Source organism: Crocuta crocuta, unplaced genomic scaffold (assembly GCF_008692635.1).
Source record: "Crocuta crocuta isolate KB4526 unplaced genomic scaffold, BGI_CrCroc_1.0 scaffold407, whole genome shotgun sequence".
Classification (NCBI taxonomy): Eukaryota; Metazoa; Chordata; class Mammalia; order Carnivora; family Hyaenidae; genus Crocuta; species Crocuta crocuta.
In genome coordinates this window covers 2999228-3019636 of record NW_027551557.1, presented here as the reverse complement: position 1 = coordinate 3019636, position 20409 = coordinate 2999228, and the positions used below count along the sequence as shown (strand labels likewise).

Below are 20409 nucleotides of genomic sequence, written 5' to 3'. Positions count from 1 at the left end.
TAAGAGAGTCAATCTTAAAAGTTGTCATCACAAGAAAAAATATGTAACTATGTATGGTGATGGGTGTTAATGAGTCTTACTGTGGTGGTCATTTTGTAATATATTCAAATACCAAATCATTATATTGTACACCTGAAACTAATACGTTGTATGCCAATTATACTCAATAAAAAGATGTTAAAAAAATATCAGTTTTCTGCTTCATGGTTCATTTTTGAAGAGTGCCGAAAATACTGATAGACTTTATCCCGGTAAAAGCTTCCTCCCTATTTCATCTCTCCAGAATTACAGGTCATTACCAGCAACAATCCATGTGACTGAATCTTCACAGAAACACTTGGTCTGAGAGCTAAGCTATTTTATGAGACAATTTTTCCAAGTGACATAAAGTAATTAAAAGTTATGACAGGAGATCAATCTGCCCAGTTAATCTTACCTCTTCTAAACTCAGAACAATCTTCACAACCACTTGTTTCTAAACCATAGTCATCAGAAACAGATTCTTACAGATTGGGGTTGGCAAAGTTTCTTCCAAAAGGACTTGATAGTGAATATTTTTGTCTTTCTGGGATATATGGCCGCTTCTCCACTATTCAACTCTACCTTTGTAGCCCCGGAGCAGCTGTGGATAATATGTAAAAGCATGGATGATGTGCTCATATTTAACTTGGCATAAACTAGGGCAGCCTGCAGGCCTTATACCTGCAAATCCTTTGTTTAGAGTGCTCTAAACAAATGACCAATCTCAAGGGGTTCTTGGCAGGAAGAGAGTGAGAACATTAAGGTTGAAACAGACAAAGGTAAAAGGTTTGGACAAAAACACCGAAGGCCCCAAATCAACCAAACAGCCAACCAACCAACCAAACAAACAAACAAAAAGATCCCCCCAAATGTCAAAAGTTATTCTGGCTTTACCAGAAAAGCAGTGACTTTGCAAACTTATCTTTTAAGTCAAGGGAATATATTTTTTCCTCAAAAAATTTTATAGAAAATCTCAGTGTATAAAGGAGATTAAAAGTGAGTTGTTGTATTTGAAAGGAGGGGAATCTGGCCATTCATCTTCTCTTTTGCTCTTTTGTTAACCTCCTATTATATTTCCAGAAGGTTCCAGGAACTCTTGAATGGAATTTAAAATCCACTCCTTCAGTAGAATAGAAAATGCATCTTGCCTCTAATTAGGGTTACAAGATTTAGAAAAAAAAATAGTATGCCCAGTTAAATTTGAATTTCAGATCAACCGCATGCACTGTTTTAGGATCAGCATGTCATATGCAGTATTTGGAACACACTACAAAGTTACTTGGTGTGGATCTGAAATTCAAATCAAACTGGGAATCCTTCACTTAACTGGCAACCCTACCTCTACTTTTTAATTTAAACTCCCTGTGCCTTACTTTTCTCATCTGTAAAGTGGGAGACATGATAGTACCTACATAACCAGATTAAAAATAAGTTAATATTTGTAAAGCACATAGAAGAGTTCTTGGTACATAATGAGTGCTATAGTACTACCTATTAACTATTCCTATTGTTATATTATTAGCTAGTTAACTACTTTTAGTAGTGGCACTGATTTTAAGTGGTTGTAATAAGACTAACTTGATGTAATTGTTAACGGACTGAATTGTATCTCCCTAAAATTTATATGTTGAACCTCTAAGCCCCAATGTGACAGTACACAGAGATGGGCCTTCAAAGAGGTTGTTAAAGTTAAATGATGTCCTAAGGGTGGGATCCTAATGCAATATGATTGGTGTCCTTTTAAAGAAGGAGAGGCACCAGGGATGTGTGCACAGAAAAAAAGGTCACATGAGGAGGTAGTGAGGAGGTTGCAATCTAACAAGCCAAAGAGAGAAGACTGAAGAGAAACTAAACATGCTGACACCTTGATCTTGGACTTCCAGCCTCCAGAACTGTGAGAAAACACACCTCTGTTGTTGAAACCACAGAGCCTGTGGTAGTCTGTTATGGCGGCCCAAGCAAACTAATACAGTGTTCATGCACATGACTGTTGTTGTTGCTGTTTTTCTGAAGCCAGAAAACTTATTCAATGATTTTAACAAGTATTTATTCTTCAGAGGAATAGTATATTAGGATTTGGGCTAGGAAGATAGGCAATTTAAAAAATTTCTTTCAGGGAACTAACACTATTAGAAATAGAAAAAAAAAGTGTTCGATTCAATCCCTTCAAATCTGGGGTGGAGAAAAAAGGTACCCTTCTGAGAAGAAGGCCCCAAAACAGCCTGACTTCCACTTGAGGATGAGCCTATTGAACAATCCCCAAGCCAGTCTCACAGGAAGAAAGGATTCCTCCGGATGGTCTTTATTTCTTTGGTACCTAAATCAAGGATGCATTTTTGCTACATCCACCTGAAACAGAGAGTGACATAGTCACCCAAGAAATGGATGTAGCTAAGGAAGGGTAAGAAATGCTTCATAACTGAACAAGTCACGGAAGTCAGTCTCCAGTCCACTTTATGGAGAGTGTACACCTCCAGGGACTTCATGACAGCTACTCCTCCACGGGCATCCCCCATACTCTAGGCCACCTGCTAGAGAGATTCTATCACCCACACCAAAGAGTGAGCACTAGACATTCAGAAATTCCTCCAAATCATCTTCATCTTGGATGACAGGGCTGTCCTGAAGACACTGTAAGGCTATTCTCTTCTGCAAGGAGGTTGCCTTGTCTTTAATGATCTTCTCACAGGTGTGGGGAAGGTTTCCTAGAGGAAATGTCACCCGATGTCAGAGAGGTCCCTGTGAAAGGTGTCCTTAAGCTCTGAGAAGTCATGCAATAAGGGATCAAGGCTAAACACCAGGAATATGTTGTGTTCACACACCCATTCATTCTGGGGAGTTTCCTTGATATTCTCTAGGTATTCTGTAGGAGTTGTTCCTCTCAGAGGGCATGTGTGCTGGGGTCTCTGTCTGGCTTGGTCCAGACAGTGTAGAACCTCTTTCCCAGGCCCTGGATGGTTTTGGCAAGCTACATGAGATTCATGTGAACTGTTTGCACGCCAATGATGATGATACTGGCTAAATGGCATCTCTTCCAGATAGTTCTCCAGGCTTTGGGAGGCAGCCCCTGTGCCAGTATTACACTAGGAAAGTGGAAAGAAGAGTAGCATGTGTGAATCTGGGTGGTCCTCACACCCCAGGAGGAGCCAAGGCCTCCTCCTCATGCCCAGTTCCTCACAGGGCATTGATAATGGAGGACATGCTGTTGCCAGAGTCCCCAGTCACAGCGATGCTCACTTGGGCTCTGGACACTGTCTCTAGGTTCCCCTTGACCAGGTTCCCCCTGGACTACCACCAGAAACTTCCCTTCTCCTCAGGCTGTTTCAAAGTTCATGGGACCTGATCTAACTCATATGGTATTGCACAGAGGAGGTGAAAGATATAAATATAGGTGAGGGGACAGGGCTGGCTACACGACACTGCTGACCAGTGAACTAACCTCACAGGACTTTAAAAATATATTTCCAGGGCTCTTAGTGTCTCAGTCAGTTAAGCATCTCACTCTTGGTTTTGGCTCAGGCCATGCTCTCACGTTCGTGAGTTCGAACCCTGAGTCAGGCTTTGCACTAACAGCACAGAGCCTGCTTGGGATTCTCTGTCACTCTCTTTCTTCCCCTCCCTTGTTCATGCTCTCTCTCTTTCTCTGTCCCAAAATACATGAATAAACTTTTAAAAAAATGTATTTCCACTAGCCACTTCAGAAATTGAGATGGTGTTTTAAATATGAGTTAAAAGTGATATTTTAATAAATTGATGTGATGATTCTTTTCATTAAACACACTCTGAAATATTTCTCATTTCTGTACTCTTTGAAGTTCTGTGCTTCTTTGACATTTGTAACTCACTTGAGGGTTATTTTTGTAATTGTCTCATATTACAAAACGTTCCAATAGATGAAAATAAAATATCTCCAGGAAGTGAGGCTTTGGCCAAAAGTGATACAATTCTCATGCCCAGATAAAGTAACTGGTTTGCATCTCAAAATGTTGTTATTTCAAATTTTCTTTCCTTCTTCTTCCTCCTCATCTGTTGCTAGGATTCACGAACTAGTTAAAGAGTAGGCATTTACTTTTAGAATTTAGTGGTATTCATTATTTTAGCTAGACCAGGCAGTTAAATATAAAATACATCAATATTCAGTGTAAAGTGCCCGTGACAGCATCTTGGAATTGATTCTTAATGTTGAGTATGTTCTTCTGTTTTATTTCATATCAAGTTAACTTACTAGTTTATCCCTTTCATTGTTTTGTCAATTCTTTGAGACCTAAATAATTTCCCATATCCTGCAAAAATATAGATTTACTTTCTTTCTTTAAAAGACACTCATCCGTGATTTGCTTCAAAATAATGAGGGAGTGAGGGGGAGTGAAGCAAGATTAGTAGTGAGATGACTGTCGTGGATGCGTGATCGGGATTATTATGACATTCTGTCTATTTTGGCGTTGTTTAAAAATTTCCACATTGTGGTAGATTTCCAATTCTTCACTCCCTTTAAGTAACAGGATCGTGTATTCATGCCCTTTCTCTTTGTGCAGTGGCTCCCATTCTGTGAGGCATAGTATATGTCCCTTCTCCTCAGATGTTGCACTTCGCTCAAGGACATTCTTTGGTTAATGGCATGTGAGCAGACTTGACACGGGATGTCCAAGCAGGGCCTTTAAATATGCTTGCATGGTTTGCCTTGGCCTCTTACATTCCCACCCTCTGCTATGAGAAGAGTGTGCCCTGGGTAGCTGTTGTTTCTTCAACTATAAGTCCTGCGAAGAAGAATGTAGAGCAGATCCAAAGCTGATTCACAACTTGGGGTCCAGTCCAGCTTAGTCCAGCTCAGCTGAAAATAGCCAACCATGGTCAGCCAGCAAACCTGTGATCATAAAATCATTGTTTGTTGTTTTAAGCCACTGAAATTTTGAATTTGTTTATTATGGAGCATTATCACCAGAGAAACAGAAGTAATTTTATACATAAGCAATTTATACATAATTTTATACATAAGTAATTTTTCTAGATTAAAAAAACATTATTAAAAATCTATTTTACATTGAGAATTGTATGCAACATGCTAGGTTGCTATAATTAAACTTGATTTAAGTTGTTGAGCTGGTTTCCTATCTAGAGTGCATCAGTATCTGTTTAGCGAAATTTAATGCTACTAACTGATTCTACCATTGACCTCTAGGGTCCCTCCCTATCCATAGCAATTGAGATGATCACTTAGGACTTACTCAGTTGTAGCTTTAAAAGCCAGAGACCCACTCAAGTTCTGCTTAAGGACAGAAGGAATGTGGTGGCGATTCTCACCAGAATCCAAAGGGTGGGAACCATGGCTTAGTTGATTCTTAGGAGAATAAGAATTGGAGTTGGAATCAAAGTAAAGGCAGAATCACCACCTATGGGTGTGAAAGTTGAGTTCTTTTTCACAGCTTAAATATTATACATTTCTCTGTTTATTATGACCATTTTCTGACATATGACAGTGAAATGGCTGTCCTATATTATAAAATGTTTCAGTTAAGGAAAGTAGAGTGTCTTGAGGCAGCGAGCCTTTTTCGAAATCTTCAAAAGGTAGCATAGAGGCTTGTAGTGGTTTGGCAAGTTGATTTCTCTCCTGATCTCTTTTATTAATTTTTTTTCTTTTTTTGGGGGGGGTGATACAGAATTTTTATTCTCTCTTAATTTCAACTTTGCTTGGTGCATCATTTTAGGTAAAAAATAATAGACTGTGAAAAGGGGTATGTTTTCTCACTTACCCTTAAATGTCATAGTTTGGGTTCCCCCAAAGACAGATTCTAAGACAAGGACTTATGTACAAGCAGTTTATTTGGAGGAAACTCCAGGAAAGTACAAGTGAAGGAGTTAGAAAGTGAGGCAAGGCAATGAAGGAGGGGGTGTCAGCGAGTGGATTCCTGCTGTGGGCAACCAGGGGTCACCTCACCGGGTGAGGTGGAACTGTATAGAGCACGCTTCAGATTTGTTTCCCGGGATGATTAATGTTATGTATCAGCTTGACTAGACCACAGATGCACAGATTTTTGGTTAAACACTATTACTGGGTGTGTCTGTGAGAGTTTCTGAAAGGGATTAGCATTTGAATCAGTAGGCTAAGTAAAGCAGATTGCCCTCCCCTTAGAGTGTCCCTGGGTCTCAGTGAGAGCCTTCAGATTCAGACAGGAGTTAAACTGCTCACTTTCCTGGCTCTCTAGCTTGCAGACAGAAGACTGTGGGACTTCTTAGCCTCCATGAATGCATGAGCCAGTTTCTTATAATAAACATATATATATATAAACATAACCATATATATAAATGTAAAAACATATCTGTATCTATATCTGTATCTCACATTGGCTCTGTTTCTCTGGAGAACCTTGACTAATATCCCCCAGGAAATGAAGAAGCTGAAGTGTTTATCTCCTGACTTCAGGTTCTTATTGGCTAAGGGCTGTTCCTAGTGGCATTAAATCCCCAACTTCCCAGCTGCATTCCAGGTGAGCTAAGGGAGTTTCATAGGCACTGAAGAAAGCACTCAAAGAGTTGGAAAGAGAGAAGCACCTGCCTGAGGTGGGGTGCTGATGGAGTGGTCAGGAACTGTCCCCACTGCAGCTGCAGATGACTCAGTGGTGGGCTGAGGTTACGTGCATTGGGGCAAACAGCTGCTGCAATAATTATCTGGCCAGACTCAGAATGAATATAACTTGGGAAAATACTCTTGTACTCAGTGTTTCAAATGAGTTAACATTTAGGCTTTATAATCTAGCAACCACAAAGTAGATCTCAAGTCCTGAGGGAAAGAAAAAAAAAACTGAAAGGTCAAAAATCGGATGATAGCATTCATTCCCTCTTGCCCTCCTCTCTTTCCCTGGTGTCCCTCTGCCTGGCAGGAGCAAAGAAACAAAATGCAGGTCTATGTGGGGGGAAACATGGCTGGGAGATCTTCCACACCCACACCCAAGTGCATGTTAGGATGGAGTAAACACATCATGGGATATATAGGCAATGAAATGGGTCCCGCAGGGCACCTGTCATGACATTACTGGGTCTATTCATCATTGCAGCTTTGGCTATTATCCATCAAGAGAGTTCAGAGATACTCTGAGAACTTTTTTTTGGCCCTCAGGTGAAGAGAACAGTGGGATGGATGTGGGTCAGAATTGGGTGTTGCATTTCCCTGCAATGCTGTTGCTGGAGTGAGGTGTTAGAAAGAAAGCAATGGGGAAGGAGCCCCGAATGGAGGAAGCTATTCAGCTTATAGTGTTAACAGAGGAAGCTAATGACTAGCCCAGGTCAAGACAGACCAGAGACCAAGGGGTGGACTGTTGTGAGGATACTTGAAGGCAGAGATCCAAAGATGAGGTCATATTGAGCCCAAGAAATGCCTCTTAAGCATATTTCAGGGCTGCCTCCTGCAGCTGTGTATTCCTCTTCTTCAGTGTTGATTAACTGATTACTTCAAGACCCTACACGTGGCCATAATTCTTTCTATTCTTCCTTCTTAGACCTCTGGGTTTTGTGTTGGTATAGATAAATATGTTGGAAGTGAGGTTATAGCCACATGCTCTGCACAGAAACTTTCCAGGAAACTTTCCAATCAGAGCATTCAGTCAAGCTGTTGATCAAGTCTGTCTGTAATGGGACAGGGTCAGCAGAAAGCACAAATATTGGTCTCCCCAGTGAGATCGCAAACACGGAACCCTGCTGCACTGGTTGGAAAGAAAGCTGTGTCAGAAGCACTTCCGTCAGAATGCACAGACATTGCCCAAGTGAGGTGTTGTTAAGACCCATTCATTATTCCAGGGTCTGGGCTCTCTTACTTTCTTTATCCTGTTATCTCTGACATGCAGCATTGCATAAGCTTAAAGTGTGCAACAATGAGTTGAAACATTTTTATTGCAATGTGATTGCCATATGGTGTTAGCTAACACCTGTGTAGGGTCACATAATTATCATTTCTTCCAGCACTGGGAACAATTAAAATCTAGTCTCATGGCAAGTTCAATGTTTAAAATATAATTTGTTGTCTAATCACTGTACCGTGTATTAGGTCTCTAGGACTAGCTTTGTTTTTAGTTTAAGAGTAATCTACTAAGATATTCACAACGCACCATAGACAGATGTGCAATGTTGTTTTGGAGCACTTGAATGGATTCCACTTCTGGCTCCCAATCCCAGGGGCCTGAGGGCTCCACTCTAACCTCTCTAGTTAAGAAGGAAATTGCTCTGCAAAATAAGTCCACTCTGAACACTATCTGTTGAGTGCTTGAGTCAAATTTCTTTTTTCTTTTCTTTTTTTGAAAACTTTATAAAAATGTTTATTGGGGCAGCTCAGTTGGATGGGCAGCTGACTTTGGCTTGGGTCATGATCTCACAGCTCAAAGGCTCATGGGTTTGAGCTCCACATCACTCTCTGTGCTGACAGCTTGGAGACTAGAGCCTGCTTCTGATTCTGTGTCTCCCCCTCTCTCTCTGACCCTCCTCTGCTCATGCTCTGTCTCTTTCTCTCTCAAAAGTAAATAAAACATTAAAATTTTTAATAATAATAAATGTTTATTATATTTGAGAGGGAGAAAGAGAGAATGGGGGAGGGGCAGAGAGAGACACACACAAAATCCGAGGCAAGCTCCAGGCTCTGAGGTGTCAGTCAGCACATAGCCCAGTGCGGGACTTGAACTCACAAACTGAAAGATCATGACCTGAGCTGAAGCCTGATACTTACCTGATTGAGCCACCTAGGCACCCCAGAGTCAAGTTTCTAAAAAGGCACTTTCCTCTCAAAGTCAGGATGGCAGGGCCTTAATTTCCTGATTTGTACAGTGGTTACCAATAAAGATCTTATCTAGATCAAAAAATAATTTTTAAAGTTAAATTAAAGGATTAGAAAACAAAGAGGTAAGTCCAGAGTGATATAAAAATACAAGATCTTATGGGATCTGCTCCCTAGAGGAGCCTTTTTGGGAAGGCAGTATTTTCCCCCAAAGTAATTCACTAATAGTGGATTCAAGAGTGTGGAAATAGGGTAGCTCCAATAATTCTTCAGATTGTGCTATATACCTGAACTTACTTGTTCCAACTATGCTTATAGTTGAGTCATGCATTCTCATGGCTTAAAAGCCCACAGGCATACTGATTATCTTTTTTTTTTTTTAAGTTTATTTATTTATATGAGAGAGACAGAGTGTGAGTAGGAGAGGGGGAGAGAGAGAGAGGAAGAGAGGGAGAGAATCCCAAGGAAGCTCCATGCTGCCATTGCAGAGCCCGACACAGGTCTGGAGATCTCACAAACAGTGAGATCATGACCTAAGCTGAAACCAAGAGCCAGATGCTTAACTTGCTGAGCCATCCAGGCACCTCAGAGATACTGATTATCTCATTAGGGCAAACCAGCAGCTACACCAGCAATGCCATGGTCTGTTTCACAACAAAAACTTGCACACTGACTTTGAGTCCAGCAAACATTTTTTAAGCACACATTCTATGCCAGATATACTTCAGAGCTATCTGGGCTGAAAATTTCAGGAGTGGTTCTCAATGATCTTTCCTTTCTGACTTAACGTAGGCTCCTACCAAATCTGTTGGAATAAAAGTGAGTCAGATAATGTCTCATCAGACCGTAGGCGAGAGAAAATGAGATGAAGCAGAACGTAAGCACGGGCCAAGGTGTAGGAGACGTCCCTCACTTCTGACAGCAGCTGACACTCCCAGCTACTGATCCCTTAGGGGTGCTCACAGCACATGCCGTGATGGCCACCCAGCTCTTCACAGACTGTCTTCCTGGCTTGGGTTTGATGGCAAATTCAGGTTAGCACCTCTAACAACTAGAGAAATACAAAGTCATTTTCTGAGGTCTTCCTAAGCCTTTCATTGCCATGGCTGGAACATCCCACAAAAGTCCATGCTCTTAGTAGATGCCCTATTTACGATGATGGAAAATTCTGGTTCATCTTCTTACTTTCAGCACTGAAGCCTTAGCCATCACAAATGAAAACTAACCTTCCCCCACAAATCTTATTAATAAGAATAGATGAAATGCGCTGCTTGTTATGTGCAGCTGTCAGTTATCCTTGTCGAGGGTGACCAAGTGGGGGTGGGCAGCCAGGAAAGACTGAGTTAAATTTAATCGAAGGTTGATTCCTGCCTCTTGTTTGTGTTGAGACTTCTTTCCCCACCAGACCTCTCAGAGCAGATGCTAATAAGTAGTCATATTGGACAGATCTTTCTTTTCATGGCCTTTCATGCCTCTTTTCTTGTTTCATGGCAAAATGGGGCAGGCAGAGGAGTGAAGCTACAGCAAGGGACTTATATAATTCAGGGCCTTGGAGAAGAGTTGATGGAGTTACATGACTCTATTCTAATTATTTCCCCCTTGGGCTCCAATTACGTGTTAGGAACATTCAGGCTCTCCACAAATTTATCATCTTCAAATTCCCATGGATTATAAAAACCAAAGGGCCTGATCCTGAAGCTTAACATTGTTCCCAGTGCCAGCAAAGGCTTAAAGGATTAGATCACGAGGAGTCCAGAGAGGATAGTTTCTGTCTTAAGTGGGTAAAAAATGACCTCAAATTTGGCAGGGGCTCTCTTGCTGGAAAATCTCCCCTTTCTCATCATTGTCGAAGGGCCTACACCATTATTATTTCTTACAATGACACTGTGGCCTTTGGACACAAGACAAGGCTGCCAGTGATCAAAATTATTATTGCTTCACACACACATATGGCCACTTTATATTAGCATTTTGCAGAGTCTTAGCTTTCTTATCCGCTTTTGATGTGTTCTTAAAATATTTGGGGGAAAACTGGGCTACTCCCCCCCCCAAATATGTTTTCAGTGTGGGGTCATAGACAGTTTCTATAAAATGGCACAAATCCAAACCAAGTCTTACTTGGGTAACGTTAGCTTCTGCTTATAGAGTGCTGATTGAGGGCCAGGCATTGTTTTAAGGTGCTCTGGTCAAGGTGCATGGTGTACTCAAAATGGGTAGTTGAAGGATATTTAGCCAAGGGATTATTTGGGGGAAAAAACTGGAAGTTCCCCTGCTAGCAACAGCCTTTACCACTCAGTGGCCTGAAGGAGGCTTATGAGGATTCTAGGAGGGCCACCAGGCAGCAGAAGGTGGCAACTGCCAAACCTTTGGGACTTCCAGTCTCCTACATGTGTTTCCCATTGGTCAAATCCAATCAGAAGCCAGAGACAAAGGATCTAGGTGGTAGAGTCATCAGAGATCAGCTGCCTGGGGCACACGGCTGGGCTAGACTGGATCTCATATTCACTTTATTGTTATCATCATGGTTATACAGAGCAGCAGAGAAGGTAAATAACCAACCATAACCCAGTGGCACCAGGAATCGAACACAGAGAGTTTCTTTCTAGAGTCTAAATTCCTAGTTACCATGCTCCCTGCCACTGGTGCCTTGGGGGACAGAACACTTCAAGAAGCCCAGAGTTCCCACCAAACTCCACACCCGAAAAACAAACAACCCAGTGAAGAAATGGGCAGAAGATAGGAACAGACACTTCTCCAAAGAGGACATCCAGATGGCCAACAGACACATGAAACGATGCTCAGCATCCCTCCTCATCAGGGAAATACAAATCAAAACCACACTGAGATACCACCTCACGGCAGTCAGAGTGGCTAAAATGAGCAAATCAGAGAACTCTAGATGCTGGCGAGGATGTAGAGAAATGGGCACTGTTNACTCTTGAATGCTGAGAAAGAAACTGAGGACTGATGGATGTGGGGGAGAGGGGGGAGGGACATGGAAGAGGGCACTTGTGGGGATGAGCACTGGGTGTTATATGGAAACCAACTTGACAATAAACTATTTGTAAGTAAAAACAATAAATAAATTAAAAAAAATCGAAACATAAAAAAAAAAAAAGAAGCCCAGAGTTCCTCTAGATTGACGCTGTTCTCCTTATCACTTAGCAATTGTACCTTTGTCTGTGGGGCTACCAGGCCTCCCAACAGACCCTATGTTACAGAAAGTGAAAGACCAACAGGCATGGAGGTCTGTCCTTCCATAGCCCTCTGCTCACCCGTGGTGCTAACCCTGGGCTACCTCCTCTCCTCTCAGGGAAGGATGGGGCAGCCCCTGCTGCTGCTTCCAGAGAGGAGAGCATGTGCACCCTGCAGAGGCTCTCTGTGTTCAGTTTGCTGACATCTTTGCTTTCTGCTTCTTTCTTTCCACATTTGCCTTTCTTGGCCTCGAATCTACAGCTGAAAAGTGATACTCTGTCTTAGGCTAGACCATATCTGGTCTTTATTTCTCACATTTTTCCAAACTGGGAATACTCCAGCTTATTGAGCAACAGAACTCAGTAACCAAGGCTGGCAGGCGGTTGGTTGGACTTGTGAGAGGAAGCCAGCCAGGGAGCACAGAGAGCTTCCAGGGGTAGATTTATCTGCCACAGAACAGAATACTCGAAAACATAGATGTTAAATCCCTTGTTACCATTAGCGTCCTGCATGGATAAAGGTGTGATACCCTCTCCTACCTTAAGAGCTAAGAAAATCCTGCAGTTCTTTGACACATTCTGGATTATTGAGGGCTTTCTAAGCATTCCTAGAAAGGAGAGAATCCCTTGCCCTTTGTTTTGGAGGAAATCCTTCAATTTCCAATATAATGTAGTAGAGCTGGGGAGTGTGTACATGTGTGTTGGGAGGATGGCTCTTAAAGTGTCATTTAGTACATTTACCAGTCTCTGGGCCATTCCACATCATCCAAGATAGGTCTTTTTTCAGTTTTCAAAGAATCAAGTGTCCCAGAGCTTTCTTTAGAGAATGCAAGATGAACTGGCATTTTAGAGCCTTTGCTGAAGCAACTTAATATGTTTAAAATCTAATTATTCTAGTTCTAAAAAATAATTTTAACATCATCTTTTTCTAATGAAGTTTTCTAATATATACAAGGTAGAATGAATAGTACAATGATCTCCCATATACCTATCACCCAAATTCAACAATTACCAAGATTTTGCCAAACATGCTTTATCTTTTTCTTTTTTCTTCTTTTAAAAAACAGTTTTATTTATTGTGAAACTATTCTAAAGCAAATCCCAGAAATGTAATTTAGTGCCTACACACTGAATTATGCATCTATTAAAACTATGGCCACTGGCTTCCATAGTAATACTGCCATTTCATAAGAATTTTTAAAGCAATAGCAAAAACAATTGTTACATTGTTAAACAATAATTAAGTGCCAGAAACTTTACTTTTTGATTCAGTCACAGTGTGTTTGTGACAAGAGACTGAAGTCCACTGGAATTAGTTTCAAGTTTTGTTTTGTTTTGTTTTGTGAGAAAGAGAAAGAGAGAATCTTAAGCAGCGTACATAGTCAGCGCAGAGTCTGATGTGGGGCTCAATCCCATGACCCTGAGATCATGACCCAAATCAAAATCTGATGCTCAACTGATTGAGCCACCCAGAGGCCCTGAAACTAGTTTTATAAAGCAAGATTAGTGTACAAATACCTCCCTGAATGAAGGGCACAAAGATAGTGAGATTGAACTCAAGGTAATGAAACTTGAAAATGGAAAGTTGGCATTAGGGGCTTTCCTAAGCTGCTGTGTGTTCCTCTAACAAATCTGTAGCAAAAGAAATCTTGGGACCCCTTGTTTATTTTCTATCTTTTATGTTCTTGCACATATCCCACTCTTGAGCAGCTTCTGGAAGGGCTCAGGCATCTGAGGACACACAGCCAGGGAGTTATTAGATCGACTTTGATCTGAAGCACCATTTTCAACTACATGATCCCAACAACACTTTCTAAGACTTGCTGGTCTTGATGTTTAAGTTCCAAAGCTCTAGCTTAACAAGATCGGGGCTGTTCAGCTCTGTACATGGCTGTTTTCTTTCCCAGTCTCATCCTTTGATGCTGGAAGATTCCAAATAAAAGGTCTACAGCACATAACTATATACAAGGAATACAAGGGATCTTTTATCTCCCTGCTCTCTGTGGCTTATCCATTAGGAGATGTGGATGTTCGAGGGATGTGGAAGTGAAATGGCTTCATGGGCTGGCCTGCTGACTTTAGACAGTTACTCATGATCAGAGAATGCTAGCTGCAATGCAGAATCGGTGCAGGGGGCCTCCACTCCAACCGAGTGGGACTGTTTTCCTCCTCTCCACATAAATATTTTGCTATGTCTTCATTATTCTTCATTTTCAAACCAAGTTCTTCTACTTTTGCTTGTGACCCAAACAGGTGGCTCAAATCCAAGTGCCTTAAATGCACTAACTGGAGTTTCTATGTTCCATTTTCAATAATTCAGGAGAAAGGATCCAGATGGCCCAGGAAAGACTTTTACATCAGGCGTCCAGGCTTTCTCCAGTCAGTTGTGGCCAGAGGGAGGAGATGAGAAGACCTGCACAGGTTGTCCCTGGAGTTGAGAACAGTTTTCACAGAAAGGATTTTTGGAAGGGCAAGCACACTCAAAAAGTGTCTATCATATCTAACTTAATCACCACAGTATCCTACAAGGAAGATAATTTTATTCCCATTTTACAGGAAGGTTAATTGAGGCTTAGAGAATCATATATCATGAGACCCAGCTCTACATGATTCCAAACCTCATAGTCTTGCCAAAGCCTGGTCTACATGATTCTCATTTTAATATGAGATACTCCCTTAATTTTGCAGCGCTGAGTTGTCCGTTTTTTATAACCTTTATCCTATTAGAAAACAGAATGACTTTTTTATACGTTTCAATGTAGGGGCCACAAAAATCACTTTAACCATTAGGTTTCAGCCAGAGATTAGGAATATGTTCCCTATTTATGGGAGCCCAAGAATGATAAAAGCCAGATTTTACAAAGGCATCAGCAGAATTTTTCTGTAAAGGGCTAGGTGATAAGTATCTTAGACTTTGTGGACCATACAACTATTCATGCTATCATTTTAGCACAAAATCATGGAAGCACAAAAGTAGCATGTTACACAGACAATATGTAAGTGAATGAGCATGGTTGTGATCCGAGAAAACTTTCTTTGTGGGCACTGAAATTTGAATTTCATATATTCTTCATGCCACAAAATACTACTCTTTTTTTATTTCTTTTGATCATTATAAAAACTAAAACCCAGGGGCACCTGGGTGGCTCAGTCGGTTGAGTGTCCAACTCTTGATTTCAGCTCAGGTCATGATCTCACAATTACTGAGATCAAGCCATATGTCAGGCTCCATGCTGACAGCATGGGGCCTGCTTGGGATTCTCTCTCCCTCTCTTTCTACTCCTCCTTCTCTTTCTCTCTCTCTCTCTCCCAAAATAAATAAACTTTAAAAATGTGAAGAAGGGGCGCCTGGGTGACTCAGTCAGTTAAGCATCCTACTTTGGCTCAGGTCATGATCTCACGGTTTGTGAGTTCAAGCCCCGCACTGGGGTCTGTGCTGACACTCAGAGCCTGGAGCCTACTTCTGATTCTGTGTCTTCTTCTCTCTCTCCTCCTCCCTGCCTCAAGTTCATCTCTCTCTGTGTCAAAAATAAATAAACATTAAAAAATTTTTTTTTAATGTGAAAGAAAAGTAAAAAAACACTCTTAGTTCACAAGCCATACCAGAGCAGATGGCAGGCCATGTTTGGCCAATAGGCTATAATTTGCTGATCCATGGTTTACACTATTCTCATCCTAGTATTCATGTATTCTTCAATAAACATTGAGAAGACACCAGCTATATATTAGGTATTATACAGGCACTACATGTATGATGGAATCAGATCCCAAACTTACATTCACGGAATTAACCATTAGTGGGAGGAGGATATTTGTCCAATAATCGCACCAAATTTTAAAAAATTGCTGTAGTGATAAAGACCACTAAAGAAAAAATACAGGAATGTTGAGTGTTTATTACAAGGAGAGGTCATCTAATTTGGAGAAGGTCAGAGAAAGTTGCTCTGTATTAAGGGGATACTTTCTAGTCACTCCCCTGAGCTCCACAGCTGAAATTCCTATTACTGACAGGATACTCACCAGCTCTGGTAGGAGTGTCTATTATGGTTGTGTCCAGCCAGTCTTACTTACCTGTGCAGTCATGGGGATTTTCACTGCAATGAGCCATCCTACATTTGTTCCCTCTGGGTTTTATCTCCTTTCTAACAAGCTGCCTTTTTAATTTGCTGAGGATCTTACTGAATTCTAGTCTGGTCCCTTGAGCCCCTTGGAACTCCATCTAGTTTCATTTTGCTTGCCATTTTAATCCTTATTAATCTTCAATTCCTTCAGCCAGGTACTTGATAAAGACATCGTCTCCTCAGAATAAAATCTCCTTCTTTCCTGATGCATGGTTTTGATGCAGTCCTAGGAATCTAAAGATGGCTGATTCCATTTTCTTTGCCCAGAAGAACAACAAATACTCACATCAGTTGGCATTAGTACAATGCCCAGCTTAAACAAGTGGGTCAGAACATCTCAGGACACAATGCTAGAATATAGGATATATTCCTCTCTAATGTATCCAGGTACTTGATGCAGAATATGTCACTGACATGACTGGAATTCATTTAAGCTCTAAACTTTCAGAGTTATAGTTGTAAACATTGAACTTAGAGTCAGAAAACCTAAGTTTAAATTTTAGCTGCAACTTAAACAGCTAAGTGATTGCAAGCCCTGCTAGTTTTCAGTGTCTTTGCATGGAGCAGGTGGAGAACAATGCTTCTCTGACAAAATTATAGGGTCAAGGTGCCTAGAAATCTGTTTTCATTGGATGGGAGCATCTTGTAATTTCTGGAATAATAAATCTAGTAGAGCAATTTGATTAGTTGAATTGCATTTCTATGACTACTTGCAACATTATGGGTGAAGACTCCAGAGAACATCAGTATAGGAAAGGCAATTACATTTAATTTGGTTATTATGCTAGTCACAGAGTGTGGCAGTTAAAAGAAGGTAGAAATATCTTTACTATTCCTCCTATTGAAAGGTGGGGTCTAATCCCCTTTCTCTGAACTTGGGTGGGCTGGTGTGTCACTTATAGCAAATAGGACACAACAGAAGCAGTGCATCATGACTTCTGAGGCAACATCAGTTTCCCTGCATTCTCAGGGAACACTTACTATCGGGAAGCTGGAAGTTAGGCACCTTATCTGTAAGAAAACCAGTTACCCTGAGACTGTTGTGCTGAGGAGGTATGTTTCAGTGCTCTGGTCATCAGCCCCAGCTGAGCCCCATTGACAGCCAATACCACCGGCCAGTCACACTGAATGAACCAACTTGGGGGGGCTGTCCAGCCCAGTTGGGCTTCCAGGCAACTACGGCCCAGCCAACATCTGATTGCAACTGAATGAGAGACCCCAGGAGATGATTGTCTAGCTGGGCCATTCCCAAATTTCTGACCCACAAAACCAAGGCAAAACAGTGGAAGCTGCTATGTTCTGGGGCAATTTGTCATGTAGCGACACTGCCAGCAATAATAACTGGAATCTCTAGTCACAATAGCAAATAAATATGACTGTAGACCAGGATGGTTGTGAGAGATGCTCCTGGTGGTGACATAACACTACTTTAAAATGTTATATTTACAGATGTTGACTGTAACTTCTTTGTGTCACTAGGACAGAATCAAACGAGAGGCACAATGGGAGCAGAAGGTTGAAGTCCAAGCCTTTGTTGCCTCCCATTGCCAGTGGGGTGTTAGAGATGAGGTTTAAGAGCAATATTGATTTTTTTTTGAGCATGTAATGATCATTAACTGCTTAATTAACACTGTCAGGCAAGGGCTGGCTTCACTTCCATACATTATCTATGAAGGATAGACCACATCTGAAACTTAGTCAACACTTCAAAGTGTGTACATTTGCTTACAATAAAAAACTGAAAAGTCTGAGAAAGGAAAAGTCAAGTTAGAAATACAACTATCCAAATCTCATTTTTATAAAACTATTTTAACTTTGTTGACTTTAACTGGCAGCATATGACAAAATCCAAGATGGAATTGTTTCATGAATGAATGTAAGGCATAATGAGATCTTTAAGCTTAGAAGGATTGCTACAGGGGTCCTCAAGTGTTTTGTTTGATTTATAAGTGAATGCGTTCTTGAAGTATTATATACACACACACACAGAAAAGTGCCCTAAGAACACTTCAGTGAAATTGTTACGAGTTGAATACACCTAGGGAATGAGAGTCCAGGTCTGAAAATGGAATATTACCAGCTCCCCACGAACGCCTCTGTACTCACCTCCAGTTGCAACCCAGCCTTCAAAGGTAACCATCATTCTAAGTTCTAACACAATAGACTGGTCTGTTTTTGAACTTTAAAAAAAGAGAGAGAATCATATATCATGTATTGTTTTGTTCTGGCCACTTTTGCTCAATATTATGTTTGTGAAATTTGCACATGCGGTCACATGTCATTGGAGTTTGTCCATTTCCATTGCGCCGGTATACCATAGATTTACTTATCATTTCTTCTATTCATGGTCTGAATAATATTTTATTCAATGTAATCAAGAATTTGCTGCTATAATTGGAATCAGTCCACTGAGGATCTTGAGCATCCAATGTGGTAGCTGTCTGGAATACGGTCTCACTGTGGTCTTATTGTTGATCTTTCACTATAGAGACTCTCTGAATGGGAACCATTATTTTTGATGAATTTTTTAATGGCAAAAATAAATATGCAGAGTTGTGTCTGTATCATGTTAATGACTTCAAGTGAGTCATTATAGTCCTTTTGGGCTGTATCCTTTGGGATGTGACTCTAGATATTGTCAGGGATGTCTGGGTGGCTTAGTCGGTTAAGTGTTTGACTTCTGCTCAGGTTGTGATATCGCAGTTTGTTAGTTCAAGCCCCACCTCGGGCTCTGTGCTGACAGCTCAGAGCCTGGAACCTGCTTCGAATTCTGTGTCTCCTCTCTCTGCCCCTCCTCTGCTCACACTCTGTCTCTCTCAAAAATAAATACACATTAAAAAAATTTAAATGTCAGTGGTTCTTGTTGAAGGTAAGTTTATGGCAAGGAAAATGTTGCATCAAGGAAATCATTGTGCTCATGAGGTTTCTTTCACAGGACCAAGCAAATCAAATTCCTAAATTACAATTTATAGTTTTTGTGGGCTTGTGAAGGACAAGTTTGTGTTAGCTTCAGAAGCCATGCCATGAGGCAACTCTCTTTATGTGAAAATATCATGTGACATTAAACTCATATTAGGAAATAGAATTCATGCAATTCACACCTGTTTGAAAAAAGCAAGCTCGTTGACAATTTCCAACAGCAATGGTAACTGCAGAAAACAAAAGTGATCTTTTGGCATCAACAAGGGTTTGGGGTAGGAATAGACTATGACATCTGGCTACAACTTAGATCCCCATTTGACTAGGTGAATCTTCTTTTGTATAAAACTTGGGGACTTTGTGTTAAACCTGAAGATTCTCTGCACATGATTCTTTACTTAGATTCTTTAACACACACCTTTATGCAGTGCTATTTTAGGGAGAATTCTACCCCAGAAAACTCTAATTAACCCAGAATCAATGGTACATGTTACCACAAGGTGAATTCTTTTTACCTGGAGTTAGTTTCTTAAAACCTAGACACTGTTTCTTGTTTGGCTCATTTTTTTTTTTATTTGTGGGGGTGATCTATTAATTGAGGTAATAGTAACTGATATAGCAAATAATCCTCCAAATATCAGTGGTTCAACCTAAGACGTATTTATTTGTTACTCAGGGAACAGTCTAATGTTAGTCTTCCTGGTCAGAGGTCAACTTTCCTGGTGACATTCAGGAGTTCAGTTTCTTTTCATTTCATGCTTCTGCCTCCCCAGAGCCTCAGTGTCCTTTGCAATTTATATGGCAAATGAGGAAAGAGAAAATAGAGAAGATATGTAGGTCCGGAAAGGACACACATCACCTCCACTCACTGGGTGGGAACTAATCATGTGGGCCTGCCTACATAGAAGGGGTTCTGGGAAAAGTAATCTTCTGGGCAGCTGCTTTCTGGGGAACCACCCTATCACAGTGTAAGGAGCAAACATTTTGGTAGAGAACTAATCAACTGAATTATTTTATAAGAAATAATTTGAATAAAGTATGTGACTCTAAGGCTTCAAAATTAAGTGTGCAAAAATACATACTTTCAGTTCCTATGACTTGAACCCATTTGCATTTTTGAAGCTCTATCCTTCCAGTTACAGCAGGGATGATTTATTTGAAGTTTCTAAGGTGTTCCTTTCCTAGAATTTATGCTAGGGTTCCCTAGAAGACAATACTGAGATATTGGGAGCAGGATAGGAATCTGCCATTGGTCCATCTGTTGATATAGGTCCTCATGAGATGTCCACTATAGTGGAAGCCATGTCCTTTCATTCTATAGATTTTGTCATGCTATTCTTGGGGCATGGAGATCTTCCCATGTCTTCCCCCAGATGAATCCTCAAGAAAAGAAGTA

General features: G+C 40.9%; 1 pseudogene; it reads right to left on the bottom strand.

Moving 5' to 3' along the window:
• Positions 1-2589: 2589 nt before the first annotated feature.
• On the bottom strand, positions 2590-16081 carry LOC144219190 (immunity-related GTPase family M protein 1 pseudogene; annotated as a pseudogene).
• Positions 16082-20409: the final 4328 nt, after the last annotated feature.